The 27,581-nt window shown below is 38.1% G+C and overlaps 1 pseudogene; it reads left to right on the top strand.

The window, feature by feature from the left end:
* Positions 1-5,549: 5,549 nt before the first annotated feature.
* LOC127430294 (pre-rRNA-processing protein TSR1 homolog) lies at positions 5,550-25,625 on the top strand (annotated as a pseudogene).
* Positions 25,626-27,581: the final 1,956 nt, after the last annotated feature.

The raw sequence follows: 27,581 nt of genomic DNA, 5'->3' as shown, positions 1-27,581 counted from the left end.
ATATTTCCATTTATGTGCTTAAAATTTTATTAACAAAATCAATAGATGAATTAAATACATTTAGGCTCTCCGTTTTTCCTTTTAAATCCCAGGTGAAAAAAAAAATAAAATAAAAAAAATCCATAATAAACAAAAATCTACAATGTTACCATTTATAAACTGGGAAAGGCTTTTTCACAATATCTTGCTGTATTGGCAATGCCAAAACAAACGTACAATCCTTGTCAGTTATTGCTCAACCGATTTGGTGAATCAGCTTCCTGAACCGGTTCATTGAACGAACCGAGTCGCTCAAAAGATTCGGACCAATGCTGTCCTCCGCCTCTCGTCCTGGTCCCTGGAACGCCAGTTCCGCCCTCCCAATGTGGGAAACTCCCACTGGCCACAAGAGACATCTATAATAAACATCTATTAAGATATATATGCCGTGTAGCAATGTTTAAAACTTCTGTGGACTGGGTGTATCCGTTTTTATTGGTTCCAAAGTCAATAAGGAAAAGCTGAGCTCTGTCAATGAATGCCATTCTTATTTTCTTGGAGAAGTCTTAAGATTAGAATTTCCCACTTTGATCTGATACATTATAATGTTAATTGCAGTAAACACAGATAAAATCAGAGGAAAATATAATTGAGCGTGATTCCTGGAATACAAGAGGCTTTGCAAAGCAATGCAATTGCAGCATCATGGTTGCAATTAGTTGGTATTTCTTGAGTAATACATTTCTAAAATGTATAGTTCTTTAAGAAGTCAGTTTAACATATGAGTGTATCTTAGAGTTGGAAATTTTTTTTTTTTTTTTTTTTTGATTTATAGATTTTGATAATTATGATACTATATGTTAAACTGACACTTTAAAGAAATAATGTCATCATATGACAATTTCTTCTAAAAAACTATAAATAAATGATGATGATTATAATTTTTTTTTCTGGTCTAAAGTCTTTCTGAAATTTGAAAACACCAGCGGTCAAACAGATCGACTTGATGTACTTGAAGATAGCAGGACAAGCAGAGCAGAACTCATGTAATTCAAATGAAAAGGAGTACATCTTGCATTGCTGTAAGCACATAATCCCTGTCTTACACTCTTTGCATGACAACACAATTCAGCACAATTTAAGCCTAAAATGAACAAAGCAGTAGGTTTTCTTGGTATTGTTCAATATTGGTAATCACAACTGCTATGGACCATTAAGAGGTTAAACCTGATCCCTGGGCAAATTTACTACCCTGATGTCAACAAGCCTGCAACCAATTGGTAAACAGAGCAGAGAACCAGACCTCTGGGTTGGTTCTGAAGCCGCCATCTCTCCCAGCCAATGGGAACGCAGTATGCTGTCACTGTATCCAGGCGAACAGAGGGTTTTGAGGCTTATGGAGTCGATTTTATGAATGGGATTTAAAGATCCTGCTTCATCCCGTTGATTTCATTAGTCACTGTGGTATAATGATTGAACACAACAAAAAAATTCTCTAGGGGCTACATGACCTAGTTGACATCCCACTGAATATAATCTATCAAATATTTATCAAATGTCTAGGGAACATTTAAAATCTTTAAATTTTTTATTTATTTAAATATTTATTTATTTTTTTGTGCTGAGAATGATTTATGATGTGCTCTTATGTATAATCCATTTTTAAAACACTCTTATAGACCTCATTGGAGGACATATTTGTTTGTTTTCTTTTTTATGGTAATATTTAAATGGCAATAGGCCTATAACATAATTAAGCTCATACACTTGCATAAGAAATGCTCAAATTAAATTGCTCAAGAAAAGATAAGAGAGAGAGAGAGAGAGAAAAAAAAAGTGAGGCAAGCCTGTCCTGCCCAGTGGGTAATGAGAAGTTAATTTGTGCTTTATCTCTATCACACAGGATTCCTGAGAAAATTAGAGAATGAGCCCTTTAACTCTAAAACCCAGCTCACAATCTTTTTTTATTTTTAATTAATCATACTTTATATGTAAATAAGCATGTGAACAAATTCATCTATTTGTCTATTAAAGAAAAAATACTAAGACTTTATCCATGTGACATACTCAGTTGATTCACGTCAGAATGTATAACTGTTACTGAGGCAACAATATTTAACTCTAGACTGTAAGACACTCTAAACAAGCTCTTGCTGCTGCTTTCTGGGGAGTAATAACAGGGTTCTCTTTTGGAACTCAAGGTACTTTGTTGTCAAGACAGTATTTGGGTGAAAAAATAGCCAGATTTGAGCCTAAAATCAAAGAAGGTATATATATATATATATATATATATATATATATATATATATATATATATATATATATATATATAATTATTATTATTTTTTTTTTACCATTAAGATTAGTTGCATTAGTTGATTTTTGTAATTAAATACATTTCTTCTCCAAATTACATAATTACAAAAATTACAAAAACATTCCCATTATTGAAAATCATGCTGTCTAGACAAAAAGATTTATTTTTATTAATAAAATAAATAAATTTTGCATAAATTTAGCCCAGTATAACAAATACAACCAATACGAACAATTGCACTTCACAAATGTACTTTAGAATTTAAATATATATTTACATTATTTTTTGATTACAATTGATGTATTTTTTTGGCATCACAGAAATTAGAATTTTGTATTACAGTAGGGGCTAACTGACATGAAAATAACATCATACTGCAAAAATTCTTAATGTTATTCAAATAGGCTTCAATTTCCTTAGGTAAAATGTAACGTCTTGTTTGAGGTTTTTTTTTTTTATTTTTTTTTTTTTAGATTGTTTTCATCAGATTGAGCTATTTTCCATATTCACTCAGGAGGATAATGCAGGTGAACAGTAGGTGGCAGTCGCGCACTTTAGGAAAGTCAGAAGTGAAACAGCACTGCGAAAAGTAAGAAAGTAATATTCATTTGATGATTTTATTGAGTGTAAGAGAACTCAAGCAGTAGTCAGGAAAATAATCTGGATAGCAAAAAGGAAGCATTGGAGGGAATTCTGTGACGATATTGGAAAGGAAGTAGACATTAATTAAATGTGGGGAATGATAAGGAAAATGGGAGGGATACAGACTTACAGAAGTATACCTGTTTTAATTAGTGGAGAAAGACAAACGTTAAAAATTAAGAAAAAGCAGAAATATCCCCGGTCAACAACTTTGGTGGCGTGTTGAAGCGGGTTTTGCCCAATGCGCCATACAACCACCCCATCGCCTTTTAAGTCAACATCAGAGTGGATTTAGAAGAGGAAGAAACACAATTGACACAGTATTAAGTTTAGAAGCAGATATTAGAAAAGCTCAAACTAATGAAGAAGTACTGGTGGGAGTGTTTTTAGATGTAGAGAAGGCATATGACATGATGTGGAAGGATGGACTTGTAATTAAACTAGATCATATGGGCATTAATGGGAAAATGTACAATTGGATAATGGATTTTTTAGCTAATCGAACTATTCAAGTAAGAGTGGGGTCCTCCTTTTCTAAGATATACAATATTGAAAATGGAACTCCTCAAGATAGTGTTTGCAGTCCCATTTTTTTTCCTCAATATAATGGAAAATGATATATTTGCCAAAGTTGATCTAGGAATAGGAAAATCAGTATATGCTGATGATAGTGGCTTATGGAAAAGAGGACAAAATATAACATGTAAAGGATGCAGACAGCAATTAAAGAAGTAGAGGACTGGGCAAATAATTGGAGTTTTAAGCTGTCAGTGGAAAAGACCACAGTGGTGTGTTTGTCAAAAAAGAAGAAAACTCCCTCTGTTAAATTGAAGCTGTATGATCAAAAGTTAGAGCAAACATCAGTTATCAGATTTCTAGGGATGTGGATGGATTCTAAATTAACATTTGCCACACACATCCAAAGAATAATAGACAAAAGCAAGAAAGGTATAAATGTGTTAAGATGTTTGGCAGGGATAGACTGGGGTGCAGATTGGCAGTCTCTAAAAAGAGTATATTGCGCAATAATAAGGTCTACAATAGATTATGGAAGTATGGTGTATGGCTCAGCATGCAAATCATTTATTAATAAAGTAAATGTTATACAATCCCAAGCATTGAGAATTTGCTGTGGTGCATTTAAAACATCCCCAATATCAGCAATACAATTGGAAATGGATGAGATGCCATTGGAAATTCGAAGAATCAAGCTGAAAATGGCATATTGGATTTCTATAAAAGGACAGTTAGAATCACAATAGGAACAAATGGGAATAAGTAATATCAAAGTTAGCCCAACTGTTGTCATGTCAGTAACACCTCCATGGCTTTTCCAAATGCCAATTCCTAATGGAATAATAGGATTCAAAACAGTGTTACTATGAATGCAAACATTAATACAGTGAAAAAGACACTATTAGCATAACATAAATATATATAAATAAATAACAATTTCCAACATTCTTTTGAATGTCCATGTACTTAAATTAAATATTTGATGGCATGAGTGTACCTTCATTTACTATTACTATTATTTTGAATGGCCATGGAAAATGAAGCAATGTGATAACAAATTTACCTGGTTGCAAAAAGTAGTCCGTTAATTAACCTGATGAACTTTCACCTTTTGCTGACCCTTTATACTTTGCAGAGCTTATGTGTGCTTCTAAATCACTTGCACCTTTATTAGCAACTAACACATAAGTGCCAGCTTTACATGTCATATATTTTGCTTCCCATGGATCTCGACCTGGACGAAAGCATGGGAATTTTTTGTGAAAATCTTCTGTAAATTTGCACTTTCGTTTGGGCATTGTTTCCACTCAGCTGTCATTTGCTGCTACTGTCAAGCAACTGTTTGATGCCGAACACAACTGCACTTCGAGCATTCGTGGAGAGAGATTGACAGGCAGGAATTTGGCCAATAGTTGCTGCAAGCCTCTTAAAATCGACCAATTGGTGTGCGTGAAGGCAGGACTTACAAAGAGGGGTTAAAGCAATGCAAATATGCACACACAATGAAGTATTAGACCAGATGCACATCATAATGCAACTAAAGCCGAATCCCGGACATTTTAGAAAATTTAGAAATCCTGGGCGGACGCTTTTTTAAGGTCAGAAAAAGAGGACATGTCCGAGAAAAAGAGGACGTATGGTCACCCTACCATAATATCTCGACTCAGAATTGGGCATTCCTCATGAAATCAATCACTTTTCAGTATTGGCAAACATGAATCTGGTCATTGCGTAAGATGTGGTCTTCCTAAAACAGTTGAAAAAGTTCTTATTAAATGTTTGTCATATAAGAATGAAAGATCACAGTTTATAGAAGCATTGAAATCTATAGATATTACTCAGCTTTCACTGAAAATCCTACTAAATAAGGATGGAAGAGTATATACATTTTTACTAATATATTTGAAGGACACAAATTTGAAAAACAGGATTTAAGAATAGTGTTTTAAATTTTTTTATTTACCATAACGTCAATGCGCCACACTCCATACCAGTAGGTGGCGGAAAATGCACCAATTGCTGGTTTGCCAACCGCCATAAAACAGTAAAGAAGGCGAAGAAGAAGAAGTCAAAAACGCAGGAATATGACGTTTTTAAAGTTTACGGCATCATGACAGAAAATGACTGCAGTAGGTGAACAGCAGCAAGCGCACAGACCTGGAATTCATAAACAGAAAAACAAACAGCACAAGCATGGAAAATTGCGAACTAAAGGCGAGATCGGCCGGGAGAACAAGTGTATGTCTGATTGCTTTATTCAGAAACACATCCGCTCGAACCATCATGTGAGGAGAGCCCGTCTGACTTAATACATGTTTAAAGTCCCTTGCACTGATCAGTCAGACATTAACCAGCAAAACATTATAAGTCATTGTTAACGTACACGAATGATAGATTTAACGTTGCCAAGTTGTATTATAAAGCTTTCTTATTAAAAGTGATCTAAATACCCATTAAAATCATGCAGTTTTGTCATAATTGATATAACTCAAAGAACAAAACAAAAACTGCTAAAACCATCCTAAGCTAGTTGACAAGTCTTAGCTTGACCAACTTAAAAGTGCCCAAACCCCCTCTAATACCAGATAAGATCAGCCAATCAGCTTAAGATGGGTTTAGCTGTTTTTTTCTCAGCAGGGGCTTTGTGTAAGACAATAAACAAACATAACTTATAAAACCATCTTGTTAATTAAATTAGGAAGGGTTGCTGTTATGGCTCTCATCAAGAAACAGAGAAGAGAACTGAGGAAAATGGACCACAGGAACAAATCCAACCAGTTACGTCACAACAAAAAAGACTCTGTGAAGTAATATTATAGTCTTCTACATGTTTATTATTTACAGGTTGTTTATTACGTGACTAATTCCATATCTTTTGGGTTTTTGATTATAATAGGTGCTGACAGAGAAATGGAAGCTGGGCAGCAGGGATGGACACCCTCATCTGGTGGGAGTTCTGCACTCAAGAGTGGATGTTGGAGGTGGTGTGGTGCACGAACATCAGGGAGTCACTAGGGCCAAGGACAGTTTTGGTCTTGTTCTTCCTCGCTTTAAACAGAGATTCAGCTTCTACAGGCCAGACACAGGTAACACTTTCAGAAAAGTAATAGGCCTAAACGTTAATGACGCACAATGGAATTTCACTTCTTTCACTATATACAGTGGTCCCAAGAATTATTTAGACACTTAAAACCACATTACAAGTTGATGAATTGTATTGCACTAGATAACAAAATGTCAAACAAAGTGATAAGTTTGACAGCATATCTATTATTTTTATAATTTAAAACCTAACTACCTTAATTTTGTGTGTGCTTGTGCTGTCTTTCTTGAAAATACATGCCACTTGGTTTGATATTTTATCATCTAAAGCAATTACAGTTCTAAATGTTTTTAAGAGTGGCTTAAAGGGATAGTTCACCCATAAAGGAAAATTCTCTCATCATTTACTTACACTCATGCCATCCCAGATGTGTATGAATTTCTTTCTTCTGCAGAACACAAATTAAGATTTTTAGAAGAATATTTCAGCTGTTTAGGTCCATACAATACAAGTGAATTTTGACGCTCCAAAAAGCACATTAAGTCATAATGAAAGTAATCCATATGACTCGAGTGTTTTAATCCATGTCTTTAGAAGTGATATGATAGGTGTGGGTGAGAAACAGATCAATATGTATGACCTTTTTTGCTAGAAATTCTTCTCCTTGCTCAGTAGGGGGCGATATGCATGAAGATGTGAATCACCAAAAGCACAAGAAGAAGAATGTGAATTTGAAAGTTAAAGTGGAGGTTGAATGAGCAGGGAGGAGAATTTATATTTAACATTATCTACTGCAAAAATCTTACTTTCAATTATCATTGAGTAGTTATAACAGCTTCTTTTACTGATCTCATGTGGATTCCATTCATTGAATGAGGCAAAAAGCATAATTTTTATTGAATATACAGCCTGAAGCAAATGACAGCTACAGATACAGAACTGTTTAAGTATGCAGACAAGAAATGTACCTTCGGACATCACCATTAGCACAACGGATAATGTTCATGTGATCTGCACCAAATCAATGAGTAAAGAAAGAATGTAAGAAATGCACGTAGCTGTAAAGTTTCCCATGCTGTTGTGGCTGTTGTGTGGGTCTGGTGTAGCTGACTTTTTTTATTTGTTACTATGATGCAAAAGGTCAACCGGAAAACATCTACATCACTTTCTCAGCTAATGTCTTTTATTCACCCTGTTCGATTGCGCATAGTGTCATATATACTTGGACAGAGAGACTGTAGCTTGACAACGAAAAAACCTGTGGTAGTTTGGTTGTAACTGCCCATGTAAACGTACTCTTTGAGAAATCACCCTCAACAGGGTGATCAGGTCTTGTATCAACCTGAAGGGGTTTATTTTCTGATAAAGACTGGCTGTTACATGTTTATTTTGCTTATTAAATGGCTACTTGCCAAACGAAATAAATAAATAAATAAATGGACAAGAACTGGTTTGATAAAGAAATTGATGTTTAAGTTTAAATTATCGTTATGGGAGAAGAAAGAGACTGTAGAGTGAGAGACATGAAACTAGCACAACTTTATAGGTAACCAGTTAGGGGTTCATTATACAAAAATATTTTTGTTGCGATTGACAAATCTGAATAAAATATTCAAGAGTGCCATAATAACAGTAAATAATCACTTTTTTGCTTTCGTCTCTCTTTGTACCCTGCAGCACTGGTGTCAAGGAGTGGCTGATCTAGCGGTGAAGAAACATACAGAATCTCGGAGAGCGCTCTCCCGCTCTGTGGAGTCTCGTTTCACAGATGCACAACTCTTTCACGTGGACAGTGAACAGGATGCCATGCTTTTACTAAGGCACCTGTCGGCACAGAAACAGAGGCGACTGGCCTTCCGCTCTCGCCGCTCACACCTGCTGGCTCAGAAAGCCACTTGCATCCTGAACACCAGCCAGAATGCAACCGAGGTCCCAGCCACGGGGTTAGGGACCCTTTGTGTGTCAGGATATGTTCGAGGCTGTCCTCTGCAAGTGAACAGGCTGGTGCATATAGCAGGTCATGGAGACTTTCAGCTCAGCCAGATTGATGCTCCTACAGACCCACTGTTGATTATAACAGCAGCTCCTGCTCAGTGAAGCCAGGACAAGGAGGAGATGTAAAGATGATGGTTGGGAGGCTGCATTATATTTATTTTATAGTACACAGGGTTCCTATAGTCATGGAAAACTTTAACATTTCAGGGAATTTTAATTAATTGATTTAATGGGTATATTGTCATTATTTTTTTGTCCTTGTGTTATATTATATGATATTTATATGATATATTATATTTTCCAATGTTCATTTCACATTCCAATATATAAAAAAAAGAAAAATTGCAAATTCACATCTGCATTGTTTGTTGGTTGAAGGAATAGTTCACACAAAAATTAGAATTCTGTCTTGACTTACTCCAAACCCATGTGACTTTATGCACAGTTCATGCTTTTTAACAGTAAAGGAGATGTTTTAATTAATATACTGGTCCGTCTTTTTAATACAATAGCAGTTGATAGTGACTCACTTTAAAACTATAAAAACCAAAAAGTATCATTAAAGTACTCCATTCCACTCCTGCATGATATTCCAAGTCTTCTGAAGGCATAATTTTTTTTATTTTTTATGGTTTGGGTGAACCCCCCGTAACTGAAGTTCACATGAAAACTGTGCTGTTTAGCATTAAAAACAGTGCGAGTTCTCGAGTCAACATGCATGCCACTGTGAACAAGCTTCTCTCACGCACTCACGAACTTGCAACGGACGTTAAGATTTTCTCTGAAAAATTACTTGAATTTCCGTTGTTTCTCTACAGAACCTGTTGAATGCCTTCAGAAGACTTGGGATATGATGCAGCAGTCACGTGGACTATTTTTTATTATACCGTTGGCTCCTTTTTTAAGCCTTGAGTGAGTCTCTATCAACTGCCATTGCATCAAACAGACGAACTGGATTTTCATTAAAACATCTCCTTTTATTTGTGGCATAAGAGAAAGTCATACGGATTTGAAAGGACATACCCATTTTGAGCAAAGTAATAGGTCTGTTACCTGATCTATGTATATTCTCTACCAAACAGGTAAAAAAGTCATTAGAATAGAAATGCCACTATTTACTCAAATGTGACATGGGAACAGGATTTTTGTAGGACCTAATTGCAAAATTGTGATTGAAATAACTTTGTTGGGAAATGTGTGCTGTAGGATGGTGGTGATAGAAATGTGAATGGGGACAGTGGAGTTCGGGTGTTGATGAAAGCTGACCCTGTGGAGAGGGAGAGCCTGCAGACATAAGCAGAAGTGGATCCCATGGACGGGGAGCAGATGTGGCCCACAGAAGCAGAGCTGGAGGAGGCGGAAGGTACCAGCTGGTGGATTAATGTGCTGTGGCTGCCTTTGTAAAACAGCCAGATAGAGACATTAATAGTGGTTATTATAATTTGTGCTAGATCAAAAGAAGATCACATGATTCTTTTTGCACCTTCAGAGGCCATAAAGAACCAGAGAGTGATGAAAGTACCAAAGGGAACCTCTGACTACCAGGCCACATGGATATTGATGGCGCAGAGGAATATGAGGAGGAGGATGATGTGGACAGTTGCAATGATGAAGAAGATGAAATAATGGGAGGTGGAATGGATGCAAAAGATGGTGATATTAAATCTCAGGTGAGTTTTGCTTTTTTTGTGCATGCTGTCTCATTCTAATAGTACTTAACCACAGGTTTTTGATGAAGCATTTCCTTTTAGTTATGTAATTCCCTGCGATAACCAAATGCTTATAAGCAGGAAACTATTAAGGGTGGTGTACTACAACAAATCACAAGGGGATTGTAAACAAATATGACCTTGGAAAGATTTTAGAAGAAAAACAAAGCTTTAATAGATCTGTAGGTACACCTCACACCCTAGGTGGAACATGGAATGTTTTGTTTATCTGTTACTATTGTTTATTTGTTTATCTGTGACACCCCACAAGGTGACCAATAAAAAGTGAGCTTGGCAAAAGTAGGTTACATCTGTAATATCGGAATGCAGTACATTCTACTGCATATGCTCCGAATGAACATTTTCATACTGATTAAAGGTCTAAATAAAGTCATGGATGGCTTGATTGGTGGAGATGGGGGTGGGCATGGAGCGGGCGGAACAGAGCATATGTGACTCGGGGTTTGTGCACTGCATGGTGGAGAGGCATTGTTTGTTTTCTCAATATCTGCTGCTTGGCCTCAGTGCCAGGCATCTCAATACAACAATAGTGTTTGGAGAGGGACTCCCAAGAGAAGCCTCCCGTCTTCCTGCTCTTTGGACAGAACTTCCTGTCGAGACTTGCAGAGGTGGCGGCCATTTATTTATACCAGCTGGGCTTGAAAGAGCAAGAGGAAACTGGACATGTATGGACGCTCTGGTCCATTTATTTTCTTTAATCATAATTAGCATGTGTTTGATGTCTTGGTGAGCACCAAAGGAGAGTTTTCAATGCGAGATGTTAACAATGGGGGAAGTGGTACTACAGATGATTACGGAGATTATTTTTATTATGGCACCTGCATTTGTTCTACAGGTTGACCCCACAGCGGGGTGAATGCACACCAGCAGTATGTCTTGTCCCTTTCCCATCTCAGTCACTGCACTGTCTAGTTAGTGGACTTCAAATAAATGGAGTGTTTTGTTTGGGTTTGCTCGACTCTACGTGAATGTATGTCTAGAGAAATGTTATTTTATGCATCTCTTCCTCCCTAAGGATGCTGGGTCTGAATGTACTTCTGAAAGAGATGAGGAGGAGGAGGAAGAGGAGATCAGTTCCACCGGATGTACCGGAGCCAATCAGAAGTATGACAAAAGCATAGTTGAGATGGAGGAGGGAGAGGAGCTGAGGAGATACCGAGAGGCACGCTGCAATGAGATGTTCCCAGATGAAGTGGACACTCCATTAGACGTACCTGCCAAGACATGGTAAGATGTGCCTGTCTTTAATTTGCCACTTGAAACAGGGTGTCTGCGGATCATTTAAAATGATTCAAATGTGTTCAAGTTCACCTTTTTAAAATTAAAGACTGTAAAAAAAAAAAAAAAATCTAAAGTATCGACTGAAGTCTTAAATGTTGTTTGCGGAAGTCTTAAATTAGTTTTTTTTTTGTGTGTGTTTTTGAGTTTGTTTCGGTGGTTCATAACAGCTCGCATGAGTGAACTTTCAGGAAAACTTTGTACCAGCTGCTAAACACCTTACTGTCATTGGTCCACGTCATCCGTAGGTGTGACCTGGAGCTCCAAATACATTGAGGGTGACAACAAATTAGTCATGAATAAGTCTTTGAGGCCGTTTAGTCAGTTAAAGCTACACTATGTAACTTTTTTTTGTTAAAAAATAACAATGTTATTAATGAGTGTGCAACAAAAATCCATCTTCCAAACCATGTCTTTACCCAAATACACTTTGATAAACCTATAATAATGATATTATATTAGAAATATTTTAGAGCTGTCGGGGCGGATTTCTCAGGAAATTGCATACATGCGTCATTCGCCCATGCGTGTTGACATCATATAAGATCCGGCTACTGTAGCATGCCTGTGGGAGTAGCTGAAGCTGAAATTTTGTTGTTGCAACGAATGAGAAAAAATGACCATGGATCATTCAAACGGCAAACCTCCAGGGAATCACTTTGTAAAAACAAAGAAACCATGAACAGAGCAGATTCTACAAGCAAAAAGGGAATGCGACGGAGTCTGTAATAAAACCCGAATCAACATCAGCTTGGCTTTTCAGATGTGTACATCTCCGAGATCTGAAAAGATTTAAAAGTGACCCAGAGATGGCTTTTTTCTTACTCAACAGGTAAGATATTTTATTGATATGGTTTATGTATAGTTGTATTGAAGTGAAATACAATAATTATACTGTAATCGGTGCAGAACTTTTCACTTGCAGCACACGTGTGTATTTTTCTTTATAACGGCAATAATTTATATAAATAAATCCTTTAGTCCTAGACTTGCCAAGGTCATGTGAGTCTTGAAATTATGTTGACCACTGGTTGGTAACAATGACAATCTATACGTTAGTTACTACCATGGTCTATTTGGCCAGAATATCCTGCAGTTATAAACATTTTACATTTGACCTTATCAGACTAGCAATCCTTATGTCTAATGTTAACAAACATTGCCTAACTTTTGTAACGTAATTTATTTCAAAACATCAATGTTTCCAATAAGTCAAAACAACAGCATAAGATATGGCACTTACCTGCTCAGATGACACGTTTTCGGATATCCGTCTTTTCCTTTCTTTCGTTATTTATTTTTCCATTCGCTCTGATAAGATGTCCTGTATTCATGTGTACAGCGATGCCTCGAACCACATTCATCTGTGCAGAGGAGCAGAGCCGAACCACAACCAAAACAATGTCCTTCCGCAAGACGCATGCAGTTTAATTTTTTAACTGCTAGAGGGCCAATAGTTACATAGTGTAGCTTTAAGATCAGTCCACATGAACACACAAGTGTGCAGAATTATTAGCGAGCTGGTGCAAACTTAGCTACATCTATACGATCGTTCGCATTGAGACATTTTCCAAGAACATGTCATGTGATTTATTAATTCATTTATTTTTAATTTGTACATATTTAGTACATTATTTTTAAAGAGTATATATTTAAATACTCTTAAGTGCCCATTCATTCTGTAGTTTGATATGCTCCTTCACTAAAGTGCTGTCTGCAATGAAAGCAATCACACATCTACCCAAAGTAAGATATTCCTGTCATCATTCTTTTCTTTATTCTACCTATTATCATTATCTTTTATACACCCATCTTTGCAATAGTATCAGTGTCACCATAAATTACAATAACAGAGTGTAATCTGTGCATATTATGGCTGCGTACAGCATGTAAGCGTATTAGCGCCATAATTGCAAAAGATAAACATAAAAAAATAAAAAAAATAAAAAAGCATGCACCTTCAAACATTGTTTGAATCCAGGTGCACGACCAAAAAAGTATGTATCAATGAAAAACACGCATCAAAGTCGGCACACTGTTGCTCCCAAATCAGTTACACATTATCTACTGCCTATACAGTGCATCCGGAAAGTATTCACAGCGCTTCACTTTTTCCACATTTTGTTATGTTACAGCCTTATTCCAAAATGGATTAATTCATTACTTTCCTCAAAATTCTACAAACAATACCCCATAATGACAATGTGAAAGAAGTTTGTTTGAAATCTTTACAAATTTATTAAAAATAAAAACCGAAAAAAATAACATGAACATAAGTATTCACAGCCTTTGCTCAATAATTTGTTGAAGCACCTTTGGCACCAATTACAGCCTCAAGTCTTTTTGAGTATGATACTACAAGCTTGGCACACCTATTTTTGGGCAGTTTCTCCCATTCTTCTTTGCAGGACCTCTCAAGCTCCATCAGGTTGGATGGGGAGCGTCGGTGCACAGCCATTTTCAGATCTCTCCAGAGATGTTCAATCGGGTTCAAGTCTGGGCTCTGGCTGGGCCACTCAAGGACATTCACAGGGTTGTCCCGGAGCCACTCCTTTGTTATCTTGGCTGTGTGCTTAGGGTCGTTGTCCTTTTGGAAGATGAACCTTCGCCCCAGTCTGAGGTCCAGAGCGCTCTGGAGCAGGTTTTCATCAAGGATGTCTCTGTACATTGCTGCATTCATCTTTCCCTCGATCCTGACTAGTCTCCCAGTTCCTGCCGCTGAAAAACATCCGCACAGCATGATGCTGCCACCACCATGCTTCACTGTAGGGATGGTATTGGCCAGGTGATGAGCGGTGCCTGGTTTCCTCCGGACATGACGCTTGCCATTCAGGCCAAAGAGTTCAATCTTTGTTTCTCATGGTCTGAGAGTCCTTCAGGTGCCTTTTGGCAAACTCCAGGCGGGCTGTCATGTGCCTTTTACTGAGGAGTGGCTTCCGTCTGGCCACTCTACCATACAGGCCTGATTGGTGGAGTGCTGCAGAGATGGTTGTTCTTCTGGAAGGTTCTTCTCTCTCCAAAGAGAAATGCTGGAGCTCTGTCAGAGTGACCATCGGGTTCTTGGTCACCTCCCTGACTAAGGCCCTTCTCCCCTGATCGCTCAGTTTGGCCGGGCGGCCAGCTCTAGGAAGAGTCCTGGTGGTTCCAAACTTCTTCCATTTACGAATGATGGAGGCCACTGTGCTCATTGGGACCTTCAATGCTGCAGAAATTTATCTGTACCCTTCCCCAGATCTGTGCCTCGATACAATCCTGTCTCGGAGGTCTACAGACAATTCCTTGGACTTCATGGCTTGGTTTGTGCCCTGACATGCACTGTTAACTGTGGGACCTTATATAGACAGGTGTGTGCCTTTCCAAATCATGTCCAATCAACTGAATTTACCACAGGTGGACTCCAATCAAGTTGTAGAAACATCTCAAGGATGATCAGTGGAAACAGGATGCACCTGAGCTCAATTTTGAGTGTCATGGCAAAGGCTGTGAATACTTATGTACATGTGATTTTTTTCGTTTTTTATTTTTAATAAATTTGCAAAGATTTCAAACAAACTTCTTTCATGTTGTCATTATGGGGTATTGTTTGTAGAATTTTGAGGAAAATAATGAACTTAATCCATTTTGGAATAAGGCTGTAACATAACAAAATGTGGAAAAAGTGAAGCGCTGTGAATACTTTCCGGATGCACTGTATATTACTTTAAATCATAGAGTGTTTAAAACAGCTTCTTTAACTGATCTCATGTGAATTCTACTTATAGAATGAGACATGAAATCATTAATAACACATTTTAATGTCGTTTAAGTTGATGTTTTACATGTGTCATATATTTAAATGCTCCTCTTTATGCCTCCCACCAGTGTCTTAATGTTCGCAAACAGTATGCTGTTGCTCAGCTGTTTCAAACTTATTTTTGGCACTGAGCGAAGGAGCACTTCACCCTGAGTATGCCAGGGCCTTTACAGTTCAACTGAATGTATTGATGTGGTGTCATAACCTTGCAATTTAATGACCAATTTTTTTTATCCATTGTTTTGTTTGAAAATTATGAACTTAAATTATTTTTAAAAAATTTGCTTTAAAAATGTGTTCTGTATTCTGTATTTTCAGGTTCCAGAGGTACAGAGGTCTGAAAAGTTTCCGCTCCTCACCATGGGACCCCATGGAGAACCTGCCTAACAACTACTCGTGCATCTACTAGTTCCAGAACTTTGAGCGCATGCGTTGGCAAATACTGGCAGAGGCCATGAGTGAGGAGGAAGGAGCAATGGTAAAACGAGTGTTAGAGTTGTGAAATTCTCTTGAATATATTCGTATTTTCCTAGAAACTCTGGCATTTCACTGTTTATTCAAGGAATTTGAGGCTTGTGTTCACTTTATGATTGTGTTCTGCTCACTTCTGTCATTCGTCTTTTCTCCATGCAGGTGGGCTGGTATGTAACTCTTCATATTGTGGATGTTCCTCAGTAATGGAGAGCTTCCAGACTAGAAAACCATTAGTGCTGGTGTCCCTCCTACCACACGAACAGAAGGTACTCACAGCTTAGAAAATTCTTTAAAAGTTACAGTGTCATTATCATTAATATGTCATTTGAAATGTGCTATGTTTAGTAGTTGTGTTTGGAATAAGTGTAGTACTGCTCGGTTTAAAATAATGCACTCTATTCCAATTAATTTCAATCACTTTTTGAAATAATTTTAGCTGTAATTAAGCTGTTAGTAGGAAATTCAGCCTTGATAAAATCACGATCCTGATCTATTTGCAAATGTCAGGGATGCACATGTTGGTGCGACAACATCTAAGTAACGCAGAACCAACCAAGTCCAAAGAGGAGCTGGTGTTTCAATGCGGCTTTAGATGCTTCAGAGCTTCAGCCATCTTCTCACAGCACACCTCTGGTATTTACAGCCCATAGAGAACACTTGCACATTCTCAATTAACTCTTTCTAAGAAAAAAAAAAAAAAAAAGCTTTTTCTTAAGCTGTGTTGCAGCACTATTGATTTCATGTTACTACCTCCTAGTGATGCACCGAAATGAAAATTCTTGGCCGAACCCGAAATGTTTGGACACTGGGCCGAAAACCAGAAATGACCATTTTAAATTAGACTCTGTTTGGAATAATTGAACAAATTCTAAATGTTATTTTTAGGGATGCCCCAAAACCAGTTTTGCTATAACTACGTTACATTATAAAACAGAGAAGACAGAAAGGAATTACATTTAAAATGTGTAGCCTACAACTCCTACAATTATGGAATCACCACCGAGGATGTTCACCCAGCTTTTTTACTTTGTAGCAAGTGAACAAATCACAGATATGACACAAAAATTCTTTGTTTAATAGCTGAACATTCTGGCTTCGTGAAACATCCCTCAAACAAATTAAATTACATTATTTTAATTAATGGCATATTTTTAGAGGAAATAATTATGGAATCATCAAAAAAAAATCACAACTAGTACTTTGTTGCTCCTTGTCATGTGTATTCTGTTGATTCATGTCTTTTATTTTGAAATGTTTAGTTCCTGTTTCCCTTGTCATGTGATTCCTGTTTTCCCTCCATGTTCTTGTGTCATGTTTTCATTGGTTTATTGTTTAATTATCTTGTTATCAGTTCTGTTTGTTCATTGGTTTGTTCCCCCATGTCCATGTATTTAAGCCTCATGTCTTCCATTGTGTAGTGGTCAAGTATTGAATGTGAATGAGTATGTGCATAGTCAAGTCAGGTTATAGTCAAGTTCATGTTTTACGTTTGTAAATAAACTGCACTTGGATTCTTCATCTCATCATCGTCTTCATCATTGCCATCATTGTCAGCAGTTCCAGCATACGTTACACTCCTCCTCCTGGCTTTTATGACGGCCTGAATTCTTTGAGGCATGGACTTCACTAATGAAAAACAATATTCTCCATCAAGCTGGTTCCAACTTGAATAGCGGTTGACAGATCAGCATTGCAGGATGGAGCCATGTCATTGACCAATTCTTTCAATTTCCACCATAAATTTTCAATTGGAGTGAGATCCGGACTGTTTGCTGGCCATGTCACTGAGTTGATATGCCTTTCCTGAAGAAAAGCTTTAACACTCTTTGCTCTGTGGCAAGATGCATTTTCGTCCTGAAAAATGACTTCACCACCACCAAACCTATTTTCTATCGATGGAATGAGAAAAGTGTCCAAAAATTTCAATGTACACCTGTGCATTGACTGTTGAAGTAATGATTGCCATCCCCCCGGTCCTTTACCTGACATGCAACCCCATATCATAAATGACTGGGGAAATTAGACTGTTTTATTCAGGCAGTCATAGTTATACATTTCATTAGAACGGCACCAGACAAAAGTTCCAGCATCATCGCCTTGGCCAATGCAGATTCATGATTCATCAATGAATATCACTTTCATCCAGTCATCCAAACTATATGATTGCTTCTCTTTAGCCCACTGTAGTTTTGTTTTCTGCTGTTTAGGTGTTTGCGCTGGTTTTCATTTGGCTTTTATATATGTAAATCCCATTTCATTCATCCGATTTCTTACAGTTCTGTCACAAACATTGACTCCTGTTTCCACCCATTTGTTTTTCATATGTTTTGTTGTGCATTTTCTATTTTCAAGGCATATTGCTTTGAGTTTTCTGTCCTGATGCTTTGATGTCTTCCTTGGTCTACCCATATGTTTTCATTTTGTTTATACTTGCACCAAATTTTAGACACAGCTGACTGTGAACAACCAACTTCTTTTGGAACAATCAGTGTTGGATTTCATTCTTGAAGGAGATTTATAATCCTTTCCATTGTTTCAATTGACAACTCTCTTGTTGGGGCCATGTTTCCTTTCAGTTAGCCAAGTCCAACAGCTCGTTAAGGTCTGTAAGCACTGCAGACTAATTTGCATTTTTAGACTTGTGCCGGTATTTGTTTTAGAAATGCATATTACACGGTGATTCCATAATTTTTTCCTCTACTTGATCTGGAAAAAAATATGTAATTAATTAAAATAATGTAATTTAATTTGTTTGAGGGATGTTTCATGAAGCCAGAATGTTCAGCTGTTAAACAAAAATTGTTTTGTGTCATATCTGTGATTTTGTATTTTGTATTTTTGTGTTTTTTTATTTTTTATTTTATTTGCTGCTAAGTAAAAAATCTGGGTGAACATCCTCCAAGTGTGGTGATTCCATAATTTTTGCCAGGGGTTGTATTAAGAAGACATTTATTGTTAACTACTCTAATGGATAATGCAGCAGCAAAATGAAAATTAATTCCAGTGAAAAACTTCAGTGAACATGTAGCCAGTTCTATTTACCCTCTGGCTTTTATTTTGGTGGAACAGTCCAGGGTCCAATTTGTGCTTATTAATGCTGATGCCAATATCCAAAGGGCAGGGTGGCCGATAGGCCGATACATCACACAATGTAATATAGTAAATAACAAACAAATAATTGCTAAAAGAAATAATAATAAAAAACTCTTATTTAGCACTATATTTACTCAATTTCACACAAAACAAAAAAATTATATTGTATTTTAAATGGTAGATAGCAGTTTCTTCAGATTTCTGTTTAGTCATCAAATTTTAGTAATTTATTTGCACATGAAGAAATTGTTAATAAATTATGAAGAAGGAAATAACAGTGCACACAGTAGTCCAGCAACCATGGATGGCATGTCCACGTTAGCAATCACATTTACTCAAAAAATATTGAATCACACCAATTGTACATACAGTGCATAGTGAATAAGACATTTACATATAGCACACGTGAAGCGCTTTTACCTTGGGCTGCATTCGAAAACGTAGGCAGCTGACTTGCTACCATGCTGCCTAATCAGTTAATGGCTTCACTGACAGCTGTTTTGAATGAATGGAACTCTTAAGTAAACTGGTCTCCGAACAGTTTGAAAAGCACCTTATTTTCATCGTACTTCTGTATACAGCCTCCGGAGGCAGCATTTTCCTGGTTTCGGAAGCAGCCTTGAAGTTGTGCTCGTGCGGATCCACAGCGAGCAGCTATCCCCTGACAGTTTAAACGGCTTGGATCGCCTACTTGGATTGTCACAGACGGACCTTCATGATTTGTGAATGAGAGGAACTTTTGATCCTCTATATATCACTTAAAGTTTAAAAGAGCCATCCAACTCTAGGTTAACCACCGTTCTTTTGAATCCACCGTTTTGAACATGATGTCTCCTAAACTCACTCCTCACTTTACTTCCGAGGTATTACAAGATAGTAAAGTGTCTAGTCGATCCGTACTTCAGAATCTTGCCATAAATAGTCCGGGTATTTCTTGTTTACTGCTTTATGAATACTGACGATTTGGACATACTTCTCCATTGGCATACCATTTTTGGCATACTATACAGTAGAGAATTATGGATATTTGGATGCAGCAAGTGACTGACCATTGTAACAATTACACAATCTAAGACAAATGTAGTCTATCCACCAGTCCCACATGATGTACCTAAAAGGTTTCAGTCTCATTAAAGGCCATTAATGGTTTTAAATAGAGATGTTCTCTTTTCTCAGCTGATAAACACAAGATGGAGCGGTTCCTGCGTACTGATGCCCCTACAGTGATGTCTGTCTATGCCCCCATTATCTTCCCCACAGCTGGTGTCCTGGTCTTCAAACAGAGAAACAATGGTTGGGAGAAACAGCAAGCAGACACAATATTCAACTTGGTGGAAAAAAAGCACAGTCTTCAGCTGTACAAAATTCTTTTGAGGTTTTATGCCACTCTGCTGTGGGCAGCTATGTGTTCTTCAGCGGGTGAGTATGGAAGCGTTTATTGCCTCTGATTACCTGCAGACGGGTTTGTAGTGTTCAAAGAATCATTCTATTGAGATCCATCATTAAAGCATTTATCTTTTGCAGATGATATTCTGTGGTTTAAGCCAGTGGAACTGCATGCAAAATGGGGACGAAGAAGGCATATCAAGGAAACCATAGGTATGAAAACCCAACTGGAAGTACATTTAAAGGGCTTTCAAGGCTTTCAAAAATATTTTTGAATGATTTTATAAATGACGCAAAATTTTCTACATTCCTGAGGTTTAAATCTTCGCAATTCCCAGTGTAGGCTCAGTTTGGGTGTTTTAAGAAATATATTAGGCCCTAATTCAGAGTGGGAAAGTGAATTGTTGGTAAACAGTATTTAATTTTTTAAAAGGGGAAATGACATGCCTTTTTTATTATTTTAATATGTTCCTTGAGGTTCACCTATAATATTAGTAAAATATTTTTGGTCAAAAAAACAATCATATATTTGTAAAATGTGATCATTTTCCACCCTCATTCTGACCCTCTGTCAGAAACGCTCTTGTTTTGGTGCTGCTTCTCCTTCTTTCTCCCATAATCTCTTGATAGAAGTTAAAGCTCCATTCCCCAGACTCTGAATTTGCAGGGAGTAATACACTGATGCCTCATGACCTTTTTCAAAAGCAGTAATCACCACTCCCAGAGTATCTGCCGCTTTAGGGGGTTGTATGCTACTCCCAAAAATAGTACAGAGCAGGTTGCGCAGCTGTAAATACCTAAAGAACTGAGATCTGGGAATCCCAAAATGTTGAACCAAATTTTCAAAGAATCTCAACACTCCACTCTCATATGGTCACCGAGTGTATTAACCTACCTCACAATCCACTCTGTCCAGCAGAAAGGGGACTTATTAATACATAATTTTGGGTTCAGCCATATGCTCAAGGCAACATTTAAATAAATGTCCGAATTAAACACTCTGGACACTTTTGTCCATACCGAGTGCAAATGCGAGATAACGGGGTGTAACTTCTCTGATTAGTTTGATAGAAAGGCTTTGCATTGGCGCAATAGTGGCAAGAAATTCCTGTTCAATACAAAACCAGGGAGGGACTCTCTCAGGTGAAAGCGACCAATGAGCCAAATGTCTGAGACCGAATGAATAATAATAAAACAAAATCTTGGGTAGGCCTAGCCCACCTTTGTCAATCAGCCTATAAAACTTACTGAAATGTAATCTGGGACATTTACCATTCCAAATGAAGGACTTCACTATGCTATCAAATTGCTTGAAATAAGAGAGGGGGACATCTAGAGGGAGAGACTGTAGTAGGTAGTTGAATTTTGGAATACAATTCATTCATTTAATAACATGAGCCTTCCCAATCACAGGTAATGAAGCCCACCTGCCCACATTGCTCAAAAACCTTTTTATTAAAGGGTCAAAATTTACTAAATCACACATTTGCTGAGAATAAAATACCCAAATACTTAATGCCCTGTTTGGGCCATTGGAAGGCGCCCGGCTGAAAAGCCGTTACCGGGCAGTACGCTGTCAGAGCCAGAGCTTCGGATTTAGACCAATTAACTCTGTATCCCGAGAATTTAGAAAAGGAATTAATAAGTCTTTGGAGGCAAGGCATAGATCTAGTAGGGTCGGAGACGTATAATAAAATATCAAATGTGTAAAGTAAAAGCTTATGCGCCACACTTACCGCCACCACCCCTGGAAAATCATCCTCCTTTCTTATCGTGGCTGCTAATGGTTCCAGGGCAAGACAGAACAATAATGGGGAGAGAGGGCAACCCTGCCGGGTGCCCCTATCCAGAGTAAAATAATCTGAAATTAATCCATTCGTTTGTACCGCCGCTACCGAGTGTCTGTAAAGTAACTTAATTCATTCAATAAATGTCTTCCCGAACCCGTATATTTCCAAAATCTTAAAAAGATAATCCAATTCTGCCTTTTCGGCATCAAGTGAGATGGCAGCGACCAGAGTCTGATCATTTGCCACTGACCACATGATATTGATGAAACGCCTAATGTTTTCAGAAGAGCTGCGGCCCCGAATAAACCCCACCTGATCTATATGTATAAGAGATGTCATAACTTAATCGATTAGCTAAAAGTTTTGACAATATTTTAACGTCTAGCTGGATCAGGGAAATTGGACAGTAACTCTTACACTCGCTTGGATCTTTGTCCTTTTTAAGTATCAGACTGAACCGCGCTTGTGTCATGGTTGGCGGAAGCTTTCCATTCTTTATTGATTCAGTATAAACTTCTAACAAAAGTGGAGCCAGTTCTGTAGCATAAGATCTAAAAAACTCAAAGCGGCAAAGCCATCTGGCTCCGGAGCCTTGCCTGTAGGCATGGCCTTATAATTAATAAGCTCCAAGCTCCTCCAAGGTTATCTCAGAATCAAGAGAATTTTTTTGCTCAGCCGTCAGTTTAGGAAGATCTAATGGTTCCACAAGGTTTCTAATATCCTCATCAGTAGACAAAGACGTGGAACTATAGATATCAAGATAGAATTCTTTAAAAGCGTTATTAATATCAATGGCTGAGGTAAATATTTCACCACAAGCAGATTTCACTGATGGAATGGTAGAAAAAAACTCTCTCTGTTTTATATATCTAGCCAGACGTTTTCCTGCCTTGTCTCCCGACTCAAAGTATGACTGTCTTGCCCCGAATAGCCAAAACTCCACCTTCCGTGACAAAATAGTATTATATCTGTTTTTCAATCAGATCAATTCTCTGAGGCCATCAGATGACATTCGGCGCTTCAGCTCTGCCTCGGCACTTTTAATATTCTCTTCTAACTCCACAAGTTCTCGTGCTTTGGATTTTTTGGTGAATGTGGCATACTGTATGATCTGACCCCTAAAAACCACCTTAAGTGCCTCCCAAGGCACACCCACAAAGGATACTGAGGACCAGTTGGTCTCCATATAAACATTGATTTCAGCCTTTAACATTTGTTGGAATTCAGGATTTTGCAAAAGGGATACATTAAAGAGCCAACTATATGATTTATTTTTCTCCGTATGTGGCAACACCTGTAAACTCACCAGGGCGTGATGTGAGACTAAAATGTTTCCAATTGAGCAATCAACAACAGATGAAATGAGGGACTTAGATATAAAAAAAAAATCTATTCTAGAATAAATCTTATGGACTGATGAAAAAAATGTATTGTCCCTACCAGATGGGTTTAAAAGTTTCCAAATATCTGTACGACCAAGATTTTTACACATCCTGTGAAGCAGCAATGTTGTCTAGGGGGCTTGCACACTTTTGCTTCACTATGATCAAGGACTGAGTCCATCAAAAGATTAAAGTCTCCTCCCAATATTATATCATGAGGTGTGCCATCGGCTTGCAACATCCCTTCAAGATCTATAAAAAAGCCCTGATCATCAACGTTAGCTGCGTATATATTAGCCAAAATAAGACTTTGCCCCTGAATTTCTGCTAAAACAACTTTGCCGTCGGATTGCTCAAGTCCGGTGTTTCTATAAAAATTTTGTGAGACAGAATTACACAACAAAAGATAATCTCTAAAACAAACTCCAGCCAATAGCCGGAAAGAATGTGTAGATTCATCCACATAACTGTCCCGAAGGTGTGTTCCTCCACAAAAGAAACTCCAGCCGCTAGGCGGAACCAACAAAAAAAAAAAAAAAAAAAAAAAGCACTTATTTTCCTCTGACAGTCAAACGAATGTTCAGTGAGCCGGCCTATTCAGCTGCTACATGAGTGCAACAAATGACCTAATCACTCCAATGACTTGCAAGAAATACTTCACAAAACAAACTCCAGCGGCTAGGCGGAACCAGCACAAAAATAATCAAAAAAGGCGCTCCATTTCCTTGGACATTCAAGTGAATGTTCAGTAAGTCGGTCCACTCGGCAGCAAAGTGAGTACCACAAAATAATCTACTCACTCCACTGACTTCATGAAGGATATCACTTGCTGGGGACATGTTAATGTTTTACGGCCATCCTTAGCATCTATTCTCAATTGGCCAGGAACATCATTGCAAAAGCGACCTTCCATTGATGTAAGAGTTTCTTGCATTCCTTGAATCGATCACATTTCTCTCTTGTCAAATTCGCAAAGTCTGGGAACAAGAAAATGCTGTAGTTCTTCCAAAAATGCCTTGCTTTATTCCTCGCCTCGCGTAGCACGAGATCTTTATCGGATGATCTCAGAAATTTGGCCAGAATTGATCGGGGCCTGTCTCCCTCAGCAGATCGCTGAGTCGGAACCTTGTGTGCTCGCTTGGTTTCCAGCTTATGGCCTGTTATGTCGAGCTGACTCGGAAAGAGCCCGTCCAGGAATTTCACCATATCTTGACCCTCTTCGGCCTCAGGAATTCCAACAATTCAGACATTATTCCGCCTGCTACGGTTCTTCAAGTCCTCCAACTTCTCCCAGACATGCTCCAAATCCACCTTGGTCGCTAGCGGATTAGCAGATAATTCCCTCTCCGCCGACTCCAGATAATCTATCTGTTTCTCGACATCCCCCACTCTTATAACCACCTCAGTGAATTTCGTCTACATGGCAGTGATCGATCTACGAATTACAACAAGTTCCTCCATGTCAGCAGTGACCTTCGTCAGCATTGCCGACATGTTCAACATTTCTCACCATTCCCGCACTTCTCCGACCAAATTGACTTCCGGGTTAGAGGCCTCCTGGGGGGCTTCAGCTTGAGCATATAAGTGTCTTTTAATGTCTCCAGAGCCCGAGAATTTTGAATTCTTTGACATATTGTCCTCCTAGAACAGTTATGGAACAGAGTGTATCGAATCTCACTGGTTTGACATTAATAGTGTTAAAACTAGCAAAGTGTGCAGACCTCGCATGGCGCCACGCGACTCCGAAAGAGTACATTGTTAAAAATACATGCTTCTGAAATGTTACTTAAATAAATGTTTAAATGTCTTATTACTGTCTTTTGACTTGCTTGTCTGTTTGTGTGCTTTGGCAGATGCTCACGGTCACATAAAGTGTATATTTGACAATCAGCTGCGCTCTCAGGACACCGTGCTGATGAACTTGTATAAGAGGGTGTATCCTCGCTGCATCTATGACCCTTATGTCCCTGCCCTTCTGCCCTGGGTCAAGAGAGAGGAGCCTGAAGGCCTCAATGACATCGACTTGGAGTAGAGATAGGAAATAAATGAACTGAAAACTATGAAAATATAACATGACACTCTCACTGCTTGTCACAGGTTACTCGGATATTGATACTTTGTATTTAATTTACAGAATTAAATATCTCTTTATGATTTCTTTGCTTGTAAATTAAAAATAAAAAAAAAATTAAAAAAGGTTAATGAGACGCCATAAGGATCAAGTGAATTCCTTCTAGTGGCCACTAGATGGCAAACATGTACAAAAGTGAAAATGGTTTCCTTCCAGAGTGAGTTTTAACATCCAATGGTAAATGTCTTTTTGAGGCAGTCTGATTGCAAGTACGGCATTTTTTTTTTTTTTAAACGATTGTCAGTGCAAAGTATTATTTACAGCCTCAAGTTGACAATATGACTCTTCCGATTACTTTTGAGAGACAAAAACAGTATTATTTGTTTGCCTGTGAACACATCCAGGCCTTTAAGAAGTGTGCACACTATTTATTATATAGTTTGTTTAAAAAAAAAAAAAAAAAAAAAATTTGAAAATTGTGTGACCTGAACTAAATTCCTGCTAAACCCCAAGTAAGAGCATCTCTCGTTTTTATGAGGCAGGCAGTGGCAAAAAGCCGCATTTAAACACTTGTAGTAAATACTGTCATTGCAACCTTTTATTTTTCATAACTGAACTCAAACCAAACCTCACGCTGGAATATTATCTCCCTCAAGTATGTTATCCCAACAACAACAACTGCTGTCCTTACTGTCCTTTGGCTGCCATTGTTTAGAATCGCTGGCAACGAGGATTGACGATTATCACTGGTGAGCAAATGCATAGCACCCATAATTTACTCTGAGCAATTGTAATGCTGCCATATGTTTATTGACAGTGAGGCTCTATTGGACTTTTACGGTTCAAATGGAGGGCATGGCCATGTTCGGACTAGCATACTTCTCTTACTATTGCTGCATACTATTGCTAATACTGAGACATTATGATGGAATAATGGCTGTTCACTTATTAAAATAAAAAATTAGGCAGTATACAGTGTGCATTGCACAGTATTTAGTAAGTAGTATGCTAGAATTCCATTCCAAACATAGCCAGTGTGTGTCTAAACCAGCAGTCAGCAGTGTTATTCTCCTTCTCTCCTGCTCAGACTCTTCCACCACTCCCTTTCCCTGGTGGTTTCCTGACCTGAAGCCCCCTTTTCACCATCTACACACTCACACTGTGAGAGTGACCCTTCCTTGTTTTCTTGCTGGATCCCCCAAATGCTTTACAGTTTCTCTCTCTCTCTCTCTCTACCCCCTCCCATTGGTCTTTTGCTCTTCTGAGAAACAATGATTTATGAATTGTAATATTTATCATAAAACAGTGCTCTTGCATGCTTGCAGCTACATGATTCATCCCCGGGTTCTGTTGGGACCACACCACAGACGCATGCCAATATGTCTGGGAAAAGAGAAGGTGAAGCTTTGGGCTCAAAAACCACAAGGCAATCCAAGAAATAGGGTATCAAAAGTTCAATATGTACATTTTTATCCTGTGCTGTGAATTTGATTACAGTTGAAAAAATCAAATAATGATAAAACAATTGCACAAGGGAAATAATACTTTATTACCAAGGGGTGCACACAAAGCTCTGGACAGTAAAGTCGAGGCACTCAATTTATTTTTGCGTTAATTTTTTAGCCTTAGTGCACCTGGGGCATTGAGCGGGGATGTGTTAAACACATCTTGTTTAAAGCTGAATGGGGTGTGGTATGCCTGGCCAAATGTTCATGATCTAGAGAGGAAATCTAATCCTCCCAAGCTGGAGATTGCCCTTACCGTTAAGAAACACATGCATGGAATGTGAGGCCCACCACTTACCAAAAACATACCCATCAGTTTTACATGGAAACATTGAATTGTGTTTCTGATGATCGAATGCGAAGAATTTGTCACAGTGAGAGACAAACCACATGGAGGTATATTGGATGGCTCTCATGAAGGCATGTGATTGGTTTCGACCAGAGCCAGAAGGAGTTAATGCTGGTGGCTTGGGGCCGATTGGACCAAGAATGTCCTGTGGTTCCCAGTTGACTGCCACCACACACAGCTGGATCTCACTGAAGAAATAATGGTTGAAAGATTTTTTTTTTCTCTGTTGGAAGAGGAG

The sequence above is a fragment of the Myxocyprinus asiaticus genome, chromosome 39 (genome assembly GCF_019703515.2).
Source record: "Myxocyprinus asiaticus isolate MX2 ecotype Aquarium Trade chromosome 39, UBuf_Myxa_2, whole genome shotgun sequence".
NCBI lineage: Eukaryota > Metazoa > Chordata > Actinopteri > Cypriniformes > Catostomidae > Myxocyprinus > Myxocyprinus asiaticus.
The sequence above is the reverse complement of the archived record's forward strand: the minus strand, read 5'-3'. Positions and strand labels throughout refer to the sequence as shown.